Source organism: Amblyomma maculatum, chromosome 1 (genome assembly GCF_055883805.1).
Source record: "Amblyomma maculatum isolate TAMU_Amacu chromosome 1, ASM5588380v1, whole genome shotgun sequence".
Classification (NCBI taxonomy): Eukaryota; Metazoa; Arthropoda; class Arachnida; order Ixodida; family Ixodidae; genus Amblyomma; species Amblyomma maculatum.
Genome location: NC_139344.1, coordinates 277,489,826 through 277,513,542, shown reverse-complemented (window position 1 = coordinate 277,513,542; position 23,717 = coordinate 277,489,826). Strand labels below are relative to the sequence as shown.

The 23,717-nt window shown below is 47.9% G+C and overlaps 1 long non-coding RNA gene across 1 annotated transcript; it reads left to right on the top strand.

Annotated features, from left to right (window-relative positions):
- Positions 1-19,589: 19,589 nt before the first annotated feature.
- LOC146206621 (uncharacterized) lies at positions 19,590-22,708 on the top strand. The gene is made up of 2 exons (XR_014704473.1): positions 19,590-20,078; positions 22,575-22,708. It is a non-coding gene; the product is annotated as an uncharacterized LOC146206621 (long non-coding RNA).
- Positions 22,709-23,717: the final 1,009 nt, after the last annotated feature.

The window sequence follows — 23,717 nt, the reverse complement described above, 5'->3', positions numbered from 1 at the left end:
AGCGTTGCGACAAATATGTAGCAGTAGCCACGACCGCGGAACGGGGACCTCATGGGCGGAGTCATGCTACGAGTCGCTGGCAATTGGTCGATTCCGTAAACCGTCACGATTGACGTCTTAAGGTCACGTGAAAGCCGCGTCAATTTGACGTCACGCTCTACAACTTGAGAGCGAAATTGAGAGCGTTACAGAATTCCCCCCCCAGATGCTCTAAGTGAAACCGCGTCCACGAACGCGGCAGATACCCAGCGTTCGGCAAAACATGCTTCCGGTGCCGTGGCGCTAACCATTTTTCGGTCTGTTGCAAAAACGTGTCTCAAGTAAGCGAAGTACGCGGCGAGCAGGAAGGTTTTGAAATACACGACGTCAGCTTAGGCAACAAAGCTGATTGGGTCATTCACGCGAGAGTGGCTTCCCAAGTAGTGTCCCTGAAAGTAGACACAGGCTCGCAAGTGATTTTATTGTCTTACTCCGTTTTTCAAAGGCTCAAAGCGAAGTCTTGTTTAAGAGCAAGCCCCTCCGTCCTCCGCTCATACACCGGTGACGTTATAAAGCACATCGGCGTGGCTACGCTCCAAGTGGTTGTGAACGACCAAAGTGGGTACTTCGACTTCCTCATTGTAAAAAAGGGCAACCACGCCATAATGGAACTGTCTGCAAGTGAAGCGTTAGGTCTGTTGTCGCGTTCTGTGAACACTGTGCACACGAACAGCACTGACCAAGTGGTTAAGGAATTTCCAGAGTTGTTTCAGGGCATCGGCTGCCTAGCACGCCCTTACCATATGGTTCTGCGCGAGGATGCAACACCGGTAGTCCAGCCGGTGCGACGGGTGCCCTTGGCGTTGCTCGAACCCCTGCGAGAAGAACTGGATCGGATGGAGCGGGCTGGCATTGTGGCCACAGTCAGCGAACTCACTGATTGGGTGAATCCGTTTGTTGCAGCAAGAAAAAAAGGATGGGAAACTGCGCATATGTATTGACCCCAGGCGAATTGACGAGTGCCTAAAGCGAGAACATTATCAAATGCCTAAACGAGATGACATTGAGGCTGAGCTTGCCGGGGCCGCCTTTTTCTCTCGCATCGACGCACATTCGGGGTTCCACCAAATCCCCTTAGATGAATCTACATCAAAGGTATGCACAATCGGAACACCCTTTCGGCGCTACCGTTTCTTGCGACTTCCCTTCGGCATTGCTTCGGCGCCTGAGGTTTTCCTGAGAACTATGAATGAAATATTCGACCAAGCCCCAGGGGTCCGAATTTATGTCGATGACATATTCATATGGGGGAGCACAAGGGAAGAGCACTATACTCGCCTCCGCACAGCCTTGCAACTAGCCAATTAGGCCAGCCTGACGCTCAATGCGGCGTAATGCAAATTCGGTGTCACAGAAATTGACTTTTTGGGTGACGTCATAAACAAAGACGGAATAAGACCTAACCCCGCACTGACCGCACCATTAGGTGAAATGCCTCGGCGAAAGGACAAAGTCGGCGTTCACAGAATGATCGGGGTAGTGAACTACTTCGGGAAATATATACCGCATCTAGCGGGAAGGACAACGCTTCTACGAAGCCTCATTAAAAAAGACGCCCTTTTTGAATTATCTGAAAACCACTGTAAAGAATGGCAAGCTGTCTGTGACGCACTGAGCGGTCCGCCTTTGCTAGCCATTTTCGATCCTGCTAAAGAGACCAAGGTCGTTGCCGATGCTTCGAAAAATGGGATTCGTTCTGCCCTTCTTCAGAACTATGGTGGTAGTTGGCGGCAGGTCGCCTATGCATCACGCGTAATGACGGAGGCAGAACAAAGATACGCGCAAATCGAGAAAGAAGCAATGGGCATTACTTTCGGCTGTGAACAAATTTTTTCATTTCGTTTACGGCCGCAAGTTCGCCATCGAAACAGACCACAGACCGTTGATAGCAATTGCTTCGAAAGCCATTGGTGACATGCCACCAAGACTGCAACGATTTTTTCTGCGCTTGCTAAGATACGATTACGTTCTTCACTTTGTTCCAGGCGAACAACTGTTCCTGGCCGATATGCTTTCATGATCGTCGCCAGCCGTTCCAAGCGAACGTGATGACTTCACTGATGACGTCGACGTTCATGCAGTGAGCGTGACTTCAGAGCTTGTAAGCAAGAAAATGTTTGATCGACTGGCAGAATAAGCGACAGCCTCTGACCCAGACTTGCAGTGTTGCGGCAACTAAGGAATGGAGAAGAAATTGAAGGCTGGATGAAACCTTTTGGTCCTGAGTTATCAGAAGTTCAGGGTATTATTATGGAGGGGACAAAGGTCGTCATTCCGAAGAATATGAGAGCTGAAATACTTAGTCGCATTCATGGAGGTCACTTAGGCATAAATAAGTGCAAAGCGAGAGCCCGTCGCTTGGTATTCTGGCTGAGACTGAATATGGGCATTGAAACCATGGTGAAGACCTGTTCTGTTTGTCAAAAATACGCATACAAACAAGAAACCGAACCAGTGGTGCTTAAGCCGATCCCAGACCATGCCTGGTACAGGGTGGGTGGTGACGTCTTTATGTACGGCGGAAACTCCTACCTGTGCGTGTTTGATGCATTTTCAAACTTCCCTGAAGTCGAAAAACATACCGACACAACGACATGCACTGTCATTGTTAAGCTTAGCTCAATTTTTGCACGGTATGGTATTCCGTTGGAAGTCTGCACCGACAACGGTCCTCAGTTTTCATCACATGAATTTGCTTTGTTCGCCTCTAGATACGACTTCAAGCATGTGACGTCCAGTCTGCAATTCCCACGGTCCAATGGTCTCGCTGAGAAGGGAGTCCAAATTGTCAAAAGAATAATGAAGAAGACTGGCGAACTCAACGAAGACTTGTGGTTGGGCCTTCTCGGTTATCGCTCGGCTCCACTAGCCGAAGGCCGTTCCCCTGGAGAGCTTCAAGGCAGAAAGTTACGCACTCGGATACCAGACTTCGTGTCATGCTCCAGTCAACAGAAGTCCCTGCGTCAACCACGCCAGCAAAGGCCCTTCATAGGGAAAAATCTGCCTGAACTCAAAAAAGATGCAGTTGTAAGAGTACGAGGGAATGCATGGAACTGCAAGGCTCGAGTAATGGGCCTGGTGGCACCAAGGTCCTATCGCGTCCTTACAGAGGACAACAAAGTGCTTCGACGCAACCGACTAGATCTTCTAGCCACACGCGAGCCATTCCGAAGCGACTTAACGGAAGATGACTCTGGCAGCGAATAGATTTCCCAGGAAAACGTGAAAGCGTCGCAGTCTACAATACAGCCCACGCAATTTGTGCCAAGGCGATCCATCCGACAAAAGAGACAGCCCAATCGTCTCCACTACGACCAGAATTTCCAACAAGTGTCGCGTATTGTGCTCTCAGACTTTTAAAGATTACACCGAGAAAGATGTATTGTATCAGTCGCGCATGCGCTCTGGCCGTTATCATGCAGCCGCTTGTAGGCTATATATACCAGCAAGCAATCTCGAATAAACGCTCTTCTTGTTGCTTCCACGCTGGGCGTTCGTTGTTGGACGCCGGAACACTCTGGATAGTCGCGGTGGTGGGTATGTTCTTCTCCCGAGTCTGTCATGTAATCACGGTGTGAAAGGGCTCCAGGTCCAAGGCGACGTCCACAGCTCGGCCAGCTTCTACTCAAGAGTATGTGTGGGCTGCATCGTTGCTTGAGTTCCCCGTATGTGCTGGCATCCACATCAGATCTATTTCTCTTGTTCAGTTGGGCCAAGGTCGACGAGTATGCCCTGAGCGACGGTAGAGATACTTCCTTTTGATATAATTGTATGCAGCATGCTTACAGTCGCTCAAAGTGGTGGTGTCTCGAGTGCAGACTATTGCGATGACTGCTTCTTCCGCTACAAAAGAGTTGCAGGTTGTGAAGGTTTCCGACATCGTTAGTCTTGCCGGTCTTTCTATAGCTTAGGTTGTGTCACCCTGCAAATAGTAAACCTATGCGGGTCGTCTTCGTTACAGGAAGCGTCTACATATAGGACGTCTTCGAATTTTTTAAAACTTCTATGCAGACATCCCAAATGTAACAAATTATGCGGACATCACAAGTGTCATCACACTGGAAACTGCTAGATGCGCCCACTCCATGCAAGACATATCTAGGCATCATGATTACAGGTGATGGAGCCGTAATTTAATGCATATTTTGAGCGATTCCTCTGACTGAGAGGCCCACAGAGACTAGAGGCGGATCGTTTCAACAACGAGTTTATTCTCACATCGTTCGATGATCTGGTGTATGGTCCCTCGGGGTCGTCCTGATAGGGGTCAGGAGAACACGGCCGGAAGCTCTTCTGGCCTTCGTGGGGATGAGAAGGTGTCGGCGGGTGTCACGAATCGGGAGAGCCCTCGGTATTTTAAACCCCCTTGGCGCGGGCCCCCAAAGTATTAAAACAGATGGATGGCTACATTTCGTAAGGATTGTTCAGGTTCCCTCTATAGGAGCTCACGCGCCGCTAGAACGACCAGCGTCTTTTAAAGCAGTCGGTACCTGCACAGCTGTAAAACAATTAGGACCTGTTAAGCTTCAAAGCCGTCGGAAATAGGTTGTAACTGCATTTTTCACAGCCCACGTGTATGGGGGTGATAGCAATACCTTGCGATTATTTCGGAGGATGCATCAGGATGAGTTATAGTCGTGGAAACGCAACCTCAAGGATGCAATTTTTTTATAGTTTACCGCACTCATGAATACCAGACGACAGCCGCTACTGCTAGCGCCGACGTGCTCGGAAATGCCTTCCGCGCTGACCTCCAGGTCGACCCCGCCTCAGTACAGCCGGAAACATTACAGGAGACCACAGCGGCTGTAATATACGAACATGGTGATAAAAATATGTTTTCCAATGTTCGGCAATGTCCATACTTCCGGCATGTTGAAAAAGTTTTGAAACATAAACGCATCACTTCCTTTTCAGTAAGCACCATATAATTACAAGTGCTTAGTTTGGGTGCATGAAAATGCTTTTAACAGAACCAACACTATTGTAACAGAAAGAAGAAAGATGAGTCTTTTGAGCGTCAGCAGCGCACTCTGGGTGTGTTTGTCGGCTACTCAAGAGCATTGAGCAAATTAATCGCTTTGCCTTATCCAAAGAACTGAATTATTACAGTTTTCTGGAGGCATTTTATACATTGTTGCAGTCATATCTTTGGAATTGCGAAGGCAAGCATGCAGTTAAAATTGTATCTCATTCAGCAACATAACAGCCGGCGTGCCACAGGGAAGGATACTGGAGCCCGTACTCTTCTGCCTTTACATAAATGATTTAGTTAACGTAGGCAATGGCGCTATATGCACGTTTGCGCCGATGACATCGCATTGCTTTTCCCTGGATGAGGTCCTGCTGACATGGTTAACGATGACAACCTTGTGTTATCAGGACTTTCCTTTGAAGCGCTGCTCTCCCACCATCAATACAGCAAAAACAAAAGTAGTGCTGTTTCGAATGCGGCCGAAAAATCGTCCAATGAACAATAATTTCGAAACTGAATTTTTGTTTTTGGAGTATATAAAACCATGATCATATGCATATAGATCTGTTAACTCGCAGCCAGGATTTAGTGCATGTGCGGCATAATCAGCCAGTTCCAGTTTTACTTATTAGGAAGCATGTAACTCATAATTTACAACTACTAGCTACCATTCAGTGCGAGCCACCAACATTTTAACCACCATTATCAAACTCATAAGATTCGAAATCTGTGCTATAACTAATACTGCGTGCGCAAACCTGCCGGAACACTTCCTTGAAGACCACAATTTACCCCAATGTCTGAGTTTAATAAAACAACGCTTCTGCAGCGCTATAACATACGTATACATGGACATTAAGCATAATAGCATTTTCTTTGTTTCCCATGCCTTGAACAGAATTATTTAATCGGGTAGCTATATTTCTTTCTTTCTTTTTCGCTTTCGAGATGTTTGCCATTAAGCATAGTGAGAAAGAGAGGGTGATGTGGGAGAAAGAAGAAGGAGCTCGAGGGTAGATTGACTGTTCTCGTTTAAACATTCGCAAAAGTCCCCGATAAAGCCATTATCCAGTGTAGACTTGCGATAATCATATTCACGATCCCACTACAGGCCAACTTTCTTTCGGAGGCGTTGTCTCACAGAAGCTGTAGCTGGACAAGCTCCCACAGATGTTTCACAGGACATAAAAGCAATAGAAGCACCACAATAAGGGCATTTGTGTTTCGTTGCAATAGGCTGCGTGTGCTGATAGGGTGGCAGAATACCGCGTCCGTTTTCTCTCCGCCGCCACGCAAAGCCGCACCTCCGACTGGTTACCCGCGGTCACGAGGTATGCTCCGTCGGCTTCCCGGACGCCAGTACTCCAGTAGGGTAACTGCTTGAACGTTGTCCGTCAGAACGTGTCCTGTCACTCTTAGCGCTTTGCAAAACCAGGGCAGACGACTGTAAATTCACAAGTATGCCCGGTTGCCACGCTTTAGGGTACAGCAACCGCCAGTTATCCGAGAAGGCCTTTTTTTACCATTTCCGCTGCACTATAAAAAGTGGGATAAATTTTCACCCACAAGCAACACAAGGCTCCGCGAGCTATGTGTTTGAATATACATTATGCTTCAATAACGATCTGCATGTGAAGACAACAATGTTATAAGGTCAAGGTGGTAGAAATTTAAAGGGCAACTCCGGCGATTTTTCGGCCGTACTGAGTTAATGATTGATTTATATTGCTGACGGCTTGGTCATCACAGTACGCGATTACAATTTCTTTTTTTTTTACATATACGCAAGCAATAATCTTAAATAAGCAAAAAACTTGAATCAAAGTTGAAACTCCCGCGTAGCCCGGAGAGCAGTGCCTTAAGTGACGCCAGATGATGACGACACAAGCGTACAGCCGCGCTGCATGCACCCGCTGCCGTTCTGCCGAGGTGTGCGAACGTGAATCGCTGTCACGTACGGCACCATGTGAAATATTATGTGTGATGTCGGTGAGTCGCCCTCGATGTCATCGGACAGGGACAGGTAGGACTGTAGTCATCCAAATGCAATAAATAAAAAAACAAACAAGCAAAAGTTAGCATGCATGGGCAATGAGGGTAGAACAAGCGAGCGATCTTGAATGCGGCTAAATTATTGCCGTATGTAGCATCAATTCCATAGAATTTTTAAGCCATTTATGCACTCACAAACCTGATGCAAGTATCCGGCGTATATGAAGGCGACCGATCGTTATACTTTTTTTTTTCTTTCTCGATACCTACCCTAAATACGCCTCGCTGCGAATGAGATTATTATCTACACAGCAATACCCCTGCCACACGGAAAATTTAATGTCATTCCCATCGAATTACATTTGTTAATTAAATATTTTTTCTACGCGCTGCTAAAGGACCAAAACTAATATCTTGAAAAAAATTAGGTGGGGCTTAGCTTTAGTTAAGCCCCGTAGGTTGCGAAAGCAATAATAGCATGACTACGAGTTCAGCTCATAGTGTAGCAAATTGTATGTGTACCATGTTGACCGTACGATTAACACAAGACACGTATTAACACGAGTAACACGGGACGCGTCGTTGCCGCCTAGTTGCATTCCTACGTTCTTGACTACTGAGTGAACACGTCGACAAAGAGTCTTCACTGTTCAAAGCGTCCATTACATTTCATTCGGAGTCGTCACCGGTTGAGGACGATTCAAGAGGAGCGCGATGCGCTCGTCTAGCTGCATTTTGAGCGCACCGTCGAGCGAGACGCTGTTCCCGTTCTCCATCTGTCTCTGTAGCCCGCTGTCGTTTCCTGGCTTCATCGAGACGGCGGGACTTTTCTTTCTGTTTATCAGGATGCATAGCGAGTGCCTCAGCTGAGCAAGTGCGAGCATTTATATACCCATCGTTTTCCTCCTCCTTCTCTCAACTTCGAAAGAAGAGGCGACAGCAGCGCCTCCACTCGGTAGCAGCGCGCCGTGCCTACCGACCACCGCCACCCGACGACTCGACTTGGCAGCCCATCTCTCACAGCTGGTATGACGTCACAGTGACGTCATCATCTCATCCGCGGCGCGCCGTGCCTACCGCCCGCCGCCACCCGAAGACTCGACTTGGTAGCCCATCTCTCGCACCTGGTATGACGTCACAGCCATCTGGGATAATTAAATGTCAAACATGCCTATACCGACCGTAGCTACGCGAAGGGCGGAAAATGGGATTATAGTATTGATTTCGCAATAATAATGACATGGATAAAAATCGAGCGTGCACAAAATGTTATAGGCCGTCGATATGTTGCGAAAATGATTGCGCTCTGAGCAAAACCAATTTTTAAATTCCTGTTGACGTCTTACGTGCCATAGTAACCAATCTGCTGATCACGACTATCCATTACGAAGCTCAGCGACGGTGTCGGCGTTTGTTCATGGAAAGGTAAGGAAGGTGCGCCGAGCCCGGATGCAAAACTTTAAAGCGCACAGGCTGGTCATGCAGTTTCAACTAGTTTAAAAGAGTGCGTTGTTGGGCGAGTTGGTCAGACATATCTTCAAGGTATACTGCGCACACAAAAACAAGGACGAGAAAGGTACACAACAAGCGCAGAAGTGCGATTGTCGTGAACCTTTCTCGTCCTTGTTTTTGTGTGCGCAGTATACCTTGAAGCTTCAACTACGTGCACTTCGCACACTAAAGCAAGTTTCAAGAGCAGCAAGTCATATAGGCATTGCATATATATAGTGTGCCGATCGACTGATAAGCTTCGAGAGTACGCGCCCGATAGCGTATACCATGTAGCCCTCCTCTCAGTATCGTTTGCTCGGAGTAATAAATATTAAGCGGTACATAAAAATATGACCGACCCCAGCCGCATCAAAAAGTAGATGACAAATTCGCAACACTTGCCGCACTGAATGCAGTGAGCTCACCACAACGGTGCTGCCCTCGAGAGCGCCGAAAAACGGCGCTCTGGCCGTGCGCTGCGCCCTAGTCGACGCTAGGCCTAAACTGTTTAACACCGAAGCTGCAGCGGACGGCACTTCGGAATTGATTAGCGCTATAGTAAACGTTCTGTTCGTGGAACAGCCTTACTGTCGAGCGACACATATATATATATATATATATATATATATATATAGTGTGAAAGCCAGGTTGAGACGGCAAGGACGAGTGACGGCAAGGCAAGATGTAGCCGTGTCTAGCATCTTAATCCGATGGCGAGCCCAGGCGCGTGCCGAAGCAGGCTCCGCGGGACGATGACGATGGTATGTAGAAATGAGAGAATATCCATGAAAGGCTCCCACAATTTGTCCGGGGGGTCGGATGCGGCCAGCCTGGCCACTCCTAACCAACCGATGCACCGCGGCGCACGAACGGCTTCAAGCAAGAAACATGGACAATTTCAAGTCCACGGTAGAGCACTGTATCCACGGTGGCGTCGATCGGTTGGGGGATCAACAGCTGTCACTGTAGTTCACTGGGGAAGTTTGGCTGGTGACTTCGTAGGGACCAAGGTAGCGGTGGTGAAATTTGTCACTAAGACCAGGGGTGCGCAGTGGTGAAATTTGTCACAAAGACCAGGGGTGCGCAGTGGTGTATAAAGCAGTACTTCGCCACCAGGACGAAAAGAGACCACGCGATGCGTAGAATCGTAACGACTATTGCGGTCTTCCTGGCACGCTGCTGTGTTGAGGCGGGCAAGATGACGGCATCTGGCCACACGGGATGAGAACTGGGCAGGTACTGATGTGGAGAAGTAGTCGGGCGTAGAGAAGAAGGAAGTGTCGAGAATTGTAGTGGGAGGACGGCCATGTTGCGCCGAATTAGTCGTCCCAGGTCTGGAATGCGGAGAGATGTCCTTTTAATGATTTATGTTATGTATGTGCGTCCAATTTTAGAGTTCGGTTCAGTCTTGTTTTCAGGATCAGCAGCTTATAAAATTCGACCGCTTGTTCTCTTGGAGCGAGAAGCGCTTCGGTTGTGTCTTTGACTTCCAAAATTTGTTGCCAACAATGTGCTCTACCTTGAAGCCCGGATTTCACCCTTGATATATAGATTACAAATTCTAACCGTTCAGACGTACTTAAGGATATATGAATCAGAGTTTCACCGATCTATGTCTATTTTTTGCTGTCAACCGACCTCCTTTTTCGGTGTCTATTGGCCTAAATTTCACACCCCGCAGGTTGTTACGGTCAAAAATTTGCTGGACCCTTTAAATGTTTCTCTTCCTAGTATTCTACCCATACAAACCATCGGTTCATCTATTGAAATTGTCTTTGACGACATATTCCCGAATAATGCTAAAAACTTATCATCCGTTATTCTAAACGGATTATTAGAAGATCATTTAAGAAGCCTTTCTGCTAATTTAGTTGTAGCTACTGACGCATCTCAAAGTAATGAAAAGGCGGGTGTGGGTATATATTGTCCACATTTAGACTGGTCTTTTTCTGTCCGGCTTCCGGACTTCACCCCAATTTTTGAAGCGGAGTTTCTGGCTGTGGTACTCGCTTTACAGAAATTAGACTCCTCATTTTCTAAAGTGGCTGTAATTTCCGACTTTCTATCCTTGTGTTCATCTCTCTCTACGTCGGTGGATTCTGCAATAGTAAAAACCTTTGTCTCCCTGATCCCTAGACATTTGAAAATTGTACATATGGTATGGGTACCAGGCCACAGCAATGTGACTTTAAATGAATATGCTGACAATTTGGCAAAAGAGTCCCTTAATGGCCCCCGTATTATCTATCCTTCCGGCGACCGCGTACATCACCGCAGCGAGGTTTCGAAGAAACGTTCTATTAAATATAAAAAATGGACATCTTTTAAGCTCTGATGACTACCTGCATCTAAATTATTCTTGGAATAGAAAATAATATCATTCACGGCAACTTGAGATTTCACTAACAAGGCTGCGATGCCGTATCCCACATTTAAATTTCTATCTTTACAGGTCTGGTTTGGCACTGTCTCCTGTCTGCGCATTTTGCGGTGAACAAGAAACATTAGATCACTTTTTATTGTTTTGCCGCCGCTTTACTACGTTGAGAAAACAGTTGATGGAAAGGCCATTGCAACAGCTTGGCCTTAGTTTAAACAGCCCGACATTGTTATCATTTGGCGCCACCATCCTTGGGCACAGTCACAGGTCTGTTTTTACCGCCATACAAAATTTTTTACTGGACTCAAATCGTTTGCCTTGCTAAATATTTAAACATCATTTGTTCTATAATTGTAGTGTCAATCTCCCGTGAGTGTTACCACTTTTCATTTTATATTTCACTTATTTCCCGTTTTGTTTCCTTTCCTCTATCCCTCAAATCATTTTTTTATGCAAGTATATTTAAAAAAAAATATTCTTTGCTACCCAATTCTTGGCCGATCCCCCTCTGTGGGTATGTGCCATAAGTTATTTGGACAACAACAACAACGGCCATAAACGAGGAAAAACGGAGAGTAACCGGTAGTCCGCTGTACTGCTGTATTATAGGCGAATGGGACGAATGGTAGAATAGTGTCCCAAGTTCTATGATCCGATGTGATGTACATGGATATGATCATGTCCGATAGGGTGCGATGAAATCTCAGTCAGACCGTTAGTCTGGGGATGGTAGCTTGAATTTGTCTTATGGAGGGTAGATGACGCGTGAAGAACTTCGGCAACGACTATCGATAAGAAGGGCGTCTCGCGGAGGGCCACTGTCCAGGGAAGGCCCTTTTAAGAAAAAGAGCCCAGTGTTTCGATCAGGTACCGGAGATAGTCTGTGCAAAATTCTACAGCGACACGCGCGCCGCAAAGCATCGAAAATGCAATTCAAAGCTCCCTTTTGCTCTCCTTTGAGAAGCCAGCTTCACCGTTTCCTGCGCTGGCCCGACGGGCCCCGATAATGACGTACGTACCGCGAACGACGTCCATTGGTCCGTCTCGCTGACTGACGGGAGAAGGATGGGTGTCTACCGCTCGCAGCGCGCTTTTCCCTCACCACGGCCAGACTGAATCCAGCGGCGCGCGCTCCCTCGACCGTTTTTTTTTTTTTTTTCGCGCTCGCGGAGAGCCACGCCCCACCTCCCGCCAAACGCGGAGAAGGAAGGGGAATTTGTATTGCGGAGGCTAGACGACCTCGGGCAGGAGAGTGAAAAACCTTTGCGAGGGAACGGAAGGAGAGAGGAAGGATAGAATAGGGTGATTGCGGTGGCTGTAACTGCGTTATTAGTTACTCTTTTCAAAAACATTTTGCGGCCTTGCGTTCCAGGGGCGAAGTCTCACAGTCACCGGGGAAGAAAATATTTTCGACCGGAGGGTGGACAGTGGGCCTTTAAGAGCACTCGAGGAGCGCCATGACGCAATACAATTGATCGCAAAAAGAAATTAGCTACCTCTTGGTCGGAACCAGTCGGTACAGATGCTGCCTCAGCATAGCGTGTAAGGTGGTCGACAGCTGTTATAATCCAATGGTTACCCCCATCGAAGAGAGGTAGGGGACCATATAAGTCGATGCCGACTACGTCGAATGGCGTGGCAGGACAGGGAAGGGGTTGTAGGTGGCCAGCGGGTGAAGAAGTCGGCCGTTTGCGACGTTGGCACAGAGGGCAGGAAGCGACGTATTTAGCTACGCTGGAGCCAGGCCAAAAGAATCATTTTTTCACGCGGTCGTAGGTTTTGTCAAAACCAAGGTGGCCTGCAGTAGCTACATGGCTTGCACTGACGTCATGGCTAGGAGCGCGCTAGGAATCCTGGGATACTATTCCGCCATGGTGCAGCCAAAGCGTCGAAGCAGTCTCACAGTAAAACTTCTCAAGCTTCGCAATGGTTATCTGCGCTGTTGTTGGATGCTCCAACCGCACCTGTTGGGCGAAATCAGCAAACACCAACTTCTTTCATCTCCCTAATATCATAGAACACCAAGATGACCGCACGAAATAGTTAACCGCGAAGCGATGGGGTCTGTGGCTGGCTCGGATAAAACACGCAGAGCTGTAGAGGCTGGTCTCGCAACCTTTGTGAGTGGTTCACCTGGAACAGAAATGTGGCAAGGTACATATTAATGTTGGGTTCATTTCTCCACGGGCGCACGTCGCTGTCAATCTTATCGCGCTACCGAACCGGCAACAGCGGCGAGCTTGATTAGTTAGGAAAGCACACAAAAATCGCGCGACGCGACAGGTGAGACGTAATTTGTTGGTCGGCAAATCTCAAGCGAGTGATATCAGTCTTCTAACGCGATGCCATTTCTTTTTCGCGCAATAACTTGGTAGGTTCGCAAACTGAACAACGTATGCACGTAAAAAAGGATGACAAGTGGTGTCATCTCATATCGTCGAGACGTGTGCAGAAACGATTCTCTAGCTTGACAGGTTGTAAACATTCTTTTTACTTTACGCTCGATCACTTGTGGACTGAGTAAACATTACTTTTCTCCCTCTCGACCACTCTCTAACAAAAAAAAAATCTTTATGCTTACCTTCCCAATAAGAACCACCTTGCCATCCTGGAGCTGTTTTGCTGACAAGCTCTTTCCCAACCGCTGGTTAAATAATTATGTGCTTCGGTCGACTTAAAAGCCTTCATTTCTTCAAATGTCAAAACGTTTGCAGAAAAAAACAAGGTAATTGACGATGTCACTGTGTGAAATCTCCGGCAACAAGTCAACATCGCTTCCCGTGTCCGTTCCCGGTCGCAGATTGAATGGGTCGATGTTGGCGCAGAGGCACACTTTTTCCGCGTACCGTACGCGCTCAAACACCGTAAGTTCCGAGTGGTAGGTAGCGTTTAAAGGCTGCTTGCTGAGAAGCGGCGGCATTTGACTCGAAAAGCATCAAGGTTAACAGAACGCGCAAGGAAACGCGCGCGCGGCTCTCCTACTGCGCTTCCGACTCGGCACTGTTGGCAACTGACAGCATCAGCGATGCACCAGCATGGCCGCCGCAGCGCGCTCCACCGAGCGTGACGTCACGTGAAAGCCACGTGTACTACTACTACTACGTGGGCGAAGCACACGCGGCACGACTGGAATCCAGCGTGTTACATCAGGGCAATACACGTAGCGGCGTAGGATGCCATCTTCTAGCTTGAAATTGCGAAGCTGTCGGCGAAGCCTAGCATTGGACGGCTCCGAAGCGCCGTTAAGGCGGTCGATGATGGGACGGCAGTAGGCATCGGCTAATTGCTGTGAGCGGAGAGCGTGTTAGTTCTCAGAGTCGTCAAAAGAAACTGTTGTGATATGCTTCGGGGGAAGAGATGGTCGGCTGTGATCAGAGGTGGAAATGCATTGGGAAGAAAAACAGCAGGCTGATTCCGAAAATGGACAGCGAGAAAAAAATTAGAGCACTGCAGAATCTACATTGGAGTAATGCGAAAGCACGGATGCTGCTGTTGGTTGCTTCTGGTTGCTTCTAGTAGCTTAATTCACTTCTTGTACCGTTGTCAGATGGGAGGAGGTTTGGCTCCAGAAGGCGCTGCACCTCAAGGTCTCACATAACCTATCTGCCCGTCATCATTCATACATCATCCCCGGTACCTCCCCCTCCTCCCGGATGTCCGGGGGGAGGAGGATTTTGATTCGGGATGACGGCCGTACCCTGGCAAGGGGGCAGTCGTGTGGTGACACGCACACAGCAGTAACCGAACACTATGCCAACTGCGTTTAAGGTCCCCGCTGTGATAGCAGGCCAAACACAGGGAGACCGGACCTTCTTTGGACCTCGGATGTCCTGAAGGACAACTGTAACTTTAAAGGGCTTCATATTGACACTGTAATGGTACGCCCAGAAACCTCGCAAATAATCGGTGGCCTGCTCCACGTGTCTACGAACTCTTGCTCGCTGAGGTGACGCTGCTCACGGCTTAGGTGAAACCAGACCTCCCTGCGAACTCGTGCGAGCACCTCATGAAGGCCTGGAACACTGAGCGAAAATGCAGCGGCGCACCTGGCAGACCAGACTTGGTCATCATCATCATCATCAGCCTGATTATGCCCACTGCAGGGCGAAGGCCTCTCCCATATTCCTCCACTTAACCCGGTTCTGTGCTAGCTGCATCCACTTGACCCCTGCGAACTTCTTAATCTCATCCGCCCACCTAACTTTCTGCCGCCCCCTGCTACGCTTTCCTTCCCTTGGAATCCAGTTTGTTACCCTCAGTGACCATCGGTTATCCTCTCTTCGCACTACATGTCCTGCCCATGTCCATTTCTTCTTCTTAATTTCTACTAGAATGTCGGTAACTTGAGTTATTTCTCTGACCCACTCTGCCCGCTTTCTATCTCTTAATGTTACCCCTACCATTTTTCGTTCCATAGCCCTCTAGGTTGTCCTCAACTTAAGTAGAACTCTCTTGGTTAGCCTCCACGTTTCAGCCCCATAGGTGAGTACAGGCAAGATGCAACTGTTGTATACTTTCCTCTTGAGCGATACCGGTAAGCTGCTAGTCATAATCTGCGAGTGCTTGCCAAATGCGCTCCATCCCAATCGTATTCTTGTTATTTCCTTTTCGTGGTCCGGATCTGCGGTACTTGGTACCAGACTTGGTACATGCACTCAACGAGCAAGAGCACAAACTGTTTCACAGCATGCCTGGGTAACGGGTTGAGGTACCTGACAGTTTGACAAGGCACTCCTGGAATGCTAAACAAGGTAGCCACTCGTCGAAGGAGGGCTGCTGGGAGGAGACATTGTGTAAAGATGTGCACAATGTCTTCACGACCACCACAGAACGAGCAAACTGGATGCAAGCTCGCTCGTGTGAATGCCTTGCTGCGGATGGGGAGCCGTCCGTGTGCAAAGCGATACATGAACGTTGCTCTGCTTGCATCCAAAAAGTTTGCCAGTATCAGATTCCAGCTTGGACGCATATTGGACAGATCTGTTTGAATATACCTAGGGGGGAGCTTCGGCGTCAAAAGATTGGCTAGATCTTTTAACGGTACTGCCAGAATATCTATGTCGGCCTGGAGGCCTCTGAGTCGCTCCAAGCAGTTTGCTTGGGCATAAAAGGGCGAAGGAGAGCCAGAACGGGGAACACAGTGGGAAAACGTGCTTTGCGAAAAAAAGACGAAGGCGGGTGCTCAGGAAGAACGAGGTCAAGCTTCGAGTCAAGGACATGTCTGAATTCAGGGCTGTCTGGGTCCATCTGACGTGTAGCACTGCGGTTACTATGCACAGGTCGGGGAGGCCAAGGCCTCCCTTGTCCCGAGGCTGTTTCACCACAGGCCTCCCGATTTGATCTATCATTCCGTTCCACAGGAAACGGAAGAAGATTCTCTCAAGCTGCAGCTTGGTACGTGCCGGCAGAGGTGTTATGCAGGCAACATACGTCAGGAACGAGAACAGAATTGACCGAACGACAGTAGCCCGCGCCGTGAGAGGGCACGCCAACGTCCCATATACCGACATACTGTAAGGCTGCGCCCCGAATACTGCGAGGAGCCGAGCCACAGCCCCATTTATCCTCCTAGCGTGACGTCACAAGCAGTGAGCGCCCTCTCTCGGCTGCGACACAGCGCCGTGTATGGACTCGCCGCCACCATCCGATGGTGCGAACTGGGGCCCCATGGAAGAAGGAAACAACTTAGGAGAGGCCCTTGCCATTCCCAATGCATTGGAGAAAGTGTGGCGGAAGTGACGTCAAAATTTAGGGTTAGCCAAGTCGGGCCATTAGCGACGGCGACGCTGTTGCTATGAAAACTCGGGCCACCAGCAACGTGAGCGTCGCGGAGAAAGAAGGAGGAGGAGAGACGTTGGAGCGTCCGATCGCGGCGCGGCCGCGCCGGCTTCAAAAAAATGACGTCAGGGCCTCTCTTAAGTTCTTTCCTTCCTCCATGTGGGGCCCCGTCTCTCGGTCTGGCGTGACGTCACACGGTCACGTGAAAGGTCATGTATGGAGGCGAAACGACACGCCAAACGCTCGAAGTGCTAGCAGTATTGTTTTCGCAATAAAAGCGTCGGCGTCTTGGTGTTGGCGAACCGATTTATAAGTGACGTCGAAATGGTATTCTTGCAGGCGTAGAATCCAACGGCCAAGTCCGCCTGTCAAATTTTTCAGCGAAGACAGCCAGCAAAGAGCATGGTGATTGGCCACAACTGTGAAGTGCCGACCGTATAGGTAAGGGCGAAATTTTTAGACAGCCCAGACGACGGCAAGGCATGCATTCCTGCTCGGTAATGATGCAGCTTTTCTCAGCTGGAGTCATGGTCTGACTGGCGAAGGCTTTCTCTCTGACTTTCTCACGCGAAGTTGCATCGCGCTGCAGAAGTACAGCGCCAAGACCGTGATCACTGGCATCAGTGTGCGGGGTGGTTGGAGCGCTGTCGCTGAAGTGGCCAAGAACAGGATCTGATGTGAGGGCGTGCTTTTGTTCAGTCCACACGAAAGGGCTGCGTGCTTTAAGTAGTTCTTGAAGTGGAACAGCAATAGTTGCAAAATGCCTTATAAAACGCCGGAAATAGGACGTCAGGCCGAGGAAACTGCGCAAATCAGTCCGTTGTGGACGAGCAAAGTTCAAGACCACGATGATGGGGGCGTCCGGTAAAAACGTCCGCGGAAAAAATGTCCCTATTTGAGAAGTAGGAAAAAATGTCCCCTTTTGCTATAGGACGTAGACTGCGTTTCCGCGTGGCGAGCTGCAATGACGAATGATGTATGTTAACTTTATTACAGCGGTTTCACCTTTCGGCTTGGAAATGACTGCGAACATCGAACTGAGGTGGGCATTCGTAAAAAAAAAAAAAAAAAAAAATGATGGCAGCGGTAATACCGTGACAGCGCCTCGTGTTCGCTTTGTTTGCGGGGAAAAGGCGAGCTTACCACCGGCTTTACCGGACCAGAAGCTTGGAGCGATGCTTTAGGGTGTCCATGGTGCACCGACCGGTTAAGCCTCATCCTGCTTACACCTTTATCACCATTTTACACCATCATCAGAGGAACGGTTGAACCTCGTCCCCAGAAGGCCTGGGAGGCAGTTCTAGTGACGTCTTCTGCTTTGGGCGGTTGCCCGTGACTACCCCGCGCCGTTCGGCTTGTACCTTTCACAGTGGGCAGTATTACCAAGCTGATTATACCTGTCTCGAGGAGCTCGGAAATGCGCAACGTGTAAAGAGCCAGATGGCTCTTTCACCATGCTTTTACGCAGTTCTCGTAAATATTTCGGGCGCTCAGAGGACATTGGTTCCAAGTTATTATATTTCACTCAAAGCCAGGGAAGACTGGCATAAAATGTGTATCTTTTCTTTTTCCTGTGAGTTCCGGAAGAAATCATTTTAGGGCCAGTTTTTGCCTTGGGGACGATTTTTCCTAGTTGCCGCTTCTTCAGGGGCCGTTTATTCCGGTGACGTTCTTTCAGGGGACGCGTATCTTCCGGGGACCTATTTTCCGGGGACGTTTTTACCTACACCCGATGATGGGGATCGGCGTCGGGATACATGGCTCCCACTAGGTTCAGACGAAGATACTGGAGGCGGAGAGGATCGTCGAGGTAGGCTGGGAATAAACCGGCGTTGATAATATGAAGTTAAAGGCATGACACTTTCGAAGGTGTCGTAACCACGACGCTCGTTCTGTAGGCGGCGACGACGACAGAAGCGGGATATATGTCCTCTAATGCCACAGTAGTAGCAGACTGGTCGGGAGGGGCGCCAAGGTGCGTAATAGTGTGGTGCAGGTTGAGCCGTCGCCATTGCATTGGCGTGATTGTAGGTGGTGCCTTGGTGGTGCCGGTCGGGGCGGGGGGACCAAAGGAGGGGGGGATGCAGCGATGTGCGCGTAGGTTGGCTCTGGGCGGGTTGCAGGAGGTTCGGATACCATAGGGTGGGTTGTTGTTGCCAACTCTTCTTTAATAATGTTGCAGAGACCGGCGTCATTAGAAGGTGCTGAAGAATGATCGCACCCGTGTCGACAGAAAGGATTGAGGGCTTGGAGCTCCTCGCGGATGATCTCTCGAATCATTGCCCACAGATCGAGGTCAGCAGAGGCCGGGCCAGTAGCGAAGCCGAGCTGCAATCGGGAGGCCTGCAGCTGGTCGAGGCGTTGGCAGGTCGTAATAATGGAATCAACACTTGAAGGATTCTGGGCAACTAGGGTGTAAAAAGCCACAGATTTGATTCCTTTTAAGACGTGGTGTACGCGTTCAGGTTACGGCATGGTGGGACTAATTCGCCGGCAAAGTGCAAGTACGGCCTCTGTGTAAGACGCATATGACTCATCGGGACCTTGAAGACGGGAAGCGAGCTTGTTCTTCGTAATCTCAGTCCGAACTGCCGGGTCGGCAAAATATTGTCGGAACTGCTGTTTGAAGGTGGTCCAGTTAGTAGTGTGGGGTTCGCAATTAATGAACCAGTTTCTAGCGACCTCAATGAGGTAGAGAGAAACGTTGAGAAATTTTAAAGTATCGTCCTACCGGTTGTAGGCACTGCAGCGTTCATAGCTGTCGAGCCAGTCATCCACGTTCTCGTCGCGACGACCAGCGAACAGAGGCGGGTCGCGTTGTCGTCTGGCCACAGTCGGAGGCGGCGGTGCAGCCGAGGTAGAGGGTCCGGCCGGGTCGCGTATTGACAAACCATATCCCGTAGGAGCACTCGAGCAGACGACGCTCTGACGCACAAGCACGTGACACGACGTCACTTCCTTTAAGTTGTTTTTTGCTTGTTTTTATTTTTTTTTTTATGCCAAAGGAAGATGGCGGCGCACACGCTCGCGCCGTTGCTTCGCCGACGCTGGCATTGGGGCGTTGGTTAACCAGACAAACGCGTATCCTTCTACTATGGCTTAGTGGTAGTGCCTGTGGCTTATGGGGTGCTGCGGCCGCAGTTTTGAGGCTTTATAAATGCAGTGGCCCAAGCCGTGCCATTTGGATGCTGGATACTGTGATGTTTGCAGTTCGAAACAAGTGTCTTGGCCGTCATCTCGAAGTCTGGTGTTTGACTCTGACAGCAAGCGATTTTGTGAAGCCACGACTGCTGAACTTTTGCTGCCTAAACATGCTGGATGCCGACTGTGCTGGTGCTGGATGTGTAAGTGTGTCGATTCCAAGAAAGCTGCGCAGCGCCGTTGGAGCTCGCCTTGGAGCCACTAATCGTTGAAAGTGCCTTGGTTAGTAGCACTGCAATATTTAGATAAGTACCGCTGGAATATGGGGGGTAAAAAGGGGGGAAAAAAAAAGAGATAAAAAAAAACTTGGTTACGTGGTGTATTTGTGCAACATTTGCTGTGATGCTGCATCGCTGCTCGGGGGTCTTCGCTAAGGATGCTAAAGCTACTGGCCTACCCAAGGGCAAATGCAGACTACTATCGATGCTAAATTACATCTCAAAGGCCGTCTCTCATTTTATGCTACCTTGTGAGCAGCTGTTTTCACTCAGGATTGTTTTTTTTTTTCTTTCTTTTTCCAGTTTCCGGCATTTAAATACGGAAATGTTTCATATGGCAACATGCTGGAACAGCGAAGCCAGTTTTCTGAAATTAGCGGTAATAATCCTTGAAATGAAAACATGCTCTCGTTTTGTGAACGCACGCATGATTACGGTGCCCTGGTCATAGCGGCAACCGCCCTTTTCTGAAGCCCATAATCTGGCGACGTCAAACTATTGATTCTGAAAGTAGTGGGATATTAGGTGAACTCGATAACCAAGTACTCACGCTTCTGTGGCTAAAAACAGCGCTGACACGAGACGAAGCAGAGGGGACACGACGCTGTTTCGTCTGCTTCGTCTCGTGTTAGCGCTGTTTTTAGCCACAGATCATGCACCAACCAGCCAGAATTTCCACCCTCTTAAAGTACTCACGCTTGTTTGAGAGCACTGTGTTGAATAGGCATTTGTTGAGCGCAATAGCTAACTTAACTGCACCTGTTAAGCAGAGGCAGTGGCATAGCATGCTGTGTAATTTGTTTTTTGTAACTCTTTATGTATGTGATTGGTATTCTGCTCAAGTGTCATGGCAAGAAGAAACAACAGTGTTTATTTTTGAAGTTGTGGGCACCCCATAACATGCTTACGCAGAATGGTGCAGTTCAATATTGAGTCAAATAATTATTAAGTGCTGGTTTTCACAACAACTGTTTATTCCTTGTATACATCTCAAAGTGACCTTGGCTAACTTGAATTCCAAACTATCTTACAGCCGCTTCAAAAGCTTCTGAATTAGGTGACATGTTGTACATGCACCATTATGCCTACCAATCTTTTTGAAGAAGGAATCATTGCTACAAAATTAAAGGATGAAGCTCACAAATTATAGCAACACTTGAAGAGGGGAGAACCAGAGTATTTTGACATCACTCCCTTATGGTTTGCACACTGGTCAGCTAGCAATCCAACATTTCAAAGAAACGCTTGTTAATGTCATCATCATGTGCCATAAGTGTGTTTATAGTAAATTAGGTACTACAAGGACTTGTGGCTATAGTAAATTAGGTACTACAAGGCTACCCCGATGAAAGTCGTCTAGGAGATAGTATGAAACAACCAGTTTTAGGCATTTAAATTTGAGGGACCTGAGTTCGATCCCAGCCATAGTGACCATGTTTTGATATAGAAAAATGTAAGGCACCCATTTACTGTGTGATGTCAGTGCATGTTAAAAAAAAATCATTGGTCAAAAATGAGCCGGAGACCTACACTACAGAATCCTGCAAAGCCTAAGTCAATTTGGGACACTATACTAAACAAAACTAAAATACACTGCTTCTAAATTTAGGTGAAACAATGCCTTTGCTGTTTAGTAAATGCACGGCAAGCAATACATTGTAAACCATTTATGCAGAAGCAGTTTGTTTTACTGGCAAATGCCTTCAACTTTTCGGCAGGAAAAAGTGGCAGATGTGACTTCAGTTCTACAAATGACACTGGGCAGCCATGCAGCCATCAAAGAACCTACTTTGAATTGCAAATAGCCACATTTGTGTTTGCAAGGAGGCCCAAAGCACAGTGAATAAGCAAGATAGCGATGAAAATAATTCAACGAAAAGAAAGGTGGAGAGTTCAGCCAGCAGCAATATGACCCTAGCGTGCTGCTCCACACTAGAGAAGGGAGGAAAGGGAAATAAAAGGAGAATGAGGATACAAATGGTTGATGACAATGTTGTAGTGCAGTGAATTGGTTCGAGTTATAGAGAAGACCACGCACACAGTGGATTGCACTTGTCTCGCATAGTCTACATATAACACATGAAGTGCATATTCTCCACATGCACCAGTTGTCATTGCACACACTTTCACTCTCATATTCTGGTCCAAATGCATACACAGGCTCGCCACGCACTGATTCTGAAAAAGCTCAAACTAGACAGAAACATGATTGATCGCACTGTAAGCAGCTGTATAGCATGCGAAGCACAGCACTAACAATTTGTGGTGTGTCACATATGGAATGGTTTGACTGTTAAATTGGCAGGGTACCATGCCATCAACTAATGTCTAAAAGCTGAGATGATGGCTTTGGTTGGAAGTAATCTAAGCCCTTGGCGATGCAAGTACACAAACGTAATCCAAATGCATTGTTCTTGAATGGCTGCTTTCCAAATTGTTGATATTCAAATTAAAGTAGTGTGGTGCTGTATGTTTTTCTGAAAAAAATCTTGCTGTGCAGCTAACTTCATTGCAACATCTGATTGAAGCTGGAACACCTGCAGCAGTACCACACAGCAAGACAAAAGTGTCCACGCAGATTGCAGAACTTTTGTAGACATGGAAAATAATAAAGTATGATTCATACTTATGAAACCTTTGCCCTTGTCTTCATTTTGATAGTGCGGCCCTAGGCAGCTGCTGCACCAAGATTTTCATAGGTCAACAGGCCCACCAGAACCAATGCACCCAACCGACCTTCTGCAGGGAGACCCAGCCGCTACCGATTCCAGTGGCTATGGGGAATGTGTTTATAAACCTGCACTACTGGAACTAGTAGGATCCCCGCAAGAAACCAGTAGGAAATTTTTACCTTGGATAAACAATTATCTTCTTTGGCACTTTTCAGCAATTGCTCTGATCCCTAAAAAGATGTTGGCTACATATCTACAGAATATCATTTAATATCTCATCAAGAGATGTGTGGGCATATGTGGGTATTCGGTACATGTCCACTTTCTACTCTCTTCAACGTGGACATTATAATGTATACTATAATGATATATTATTAACATTTGTGGCAGATATTCACTAGATGTTCACTCAGTATAAGTTCTTTGGCTAAGATTTTTTTTTTTCTGTAAACTGATTTTACGAACGTTTACAAGGGAAAGTTATCAGATTGACGGCATGTGACTAGCACTTTGTGTCATCATTTCTACAATTAGTCATTTAGCTTCGAGGTGATGACTTCCTTCAAAAGCCTCCTCTCGCGCTTGCCAGCTAACTGCATTGGTCTGCATGGAAACTATCGCCTAATATATTGCGCTCGTGTACTTTCGACTCCAGTGTATAAGCGAGAAATGTAGCTCCACTTTTTGTTAAATTGACTGAAATTCAACCCACATATAGCACTAGCCGAGTATAAATGATTTGACAATGATTGAAATATACTGCTATGAGCAATACTGGCTGATCGGCAAAGTACGTATCTTTCTCCATCCTTTTGAACCTTTTGCACAATCCAAGACTTGTTGGTTTCGACGCTGTAGGCTTCCAGCCATTCGTTGACGGCTGCCTCGTTTGTCAGGTTCGCGCGATACACTGATCCGAGCCCTTTTGACGCGAGCTCATCTTTTACGAGCTCGAGCGGCTCTGCAGGAGC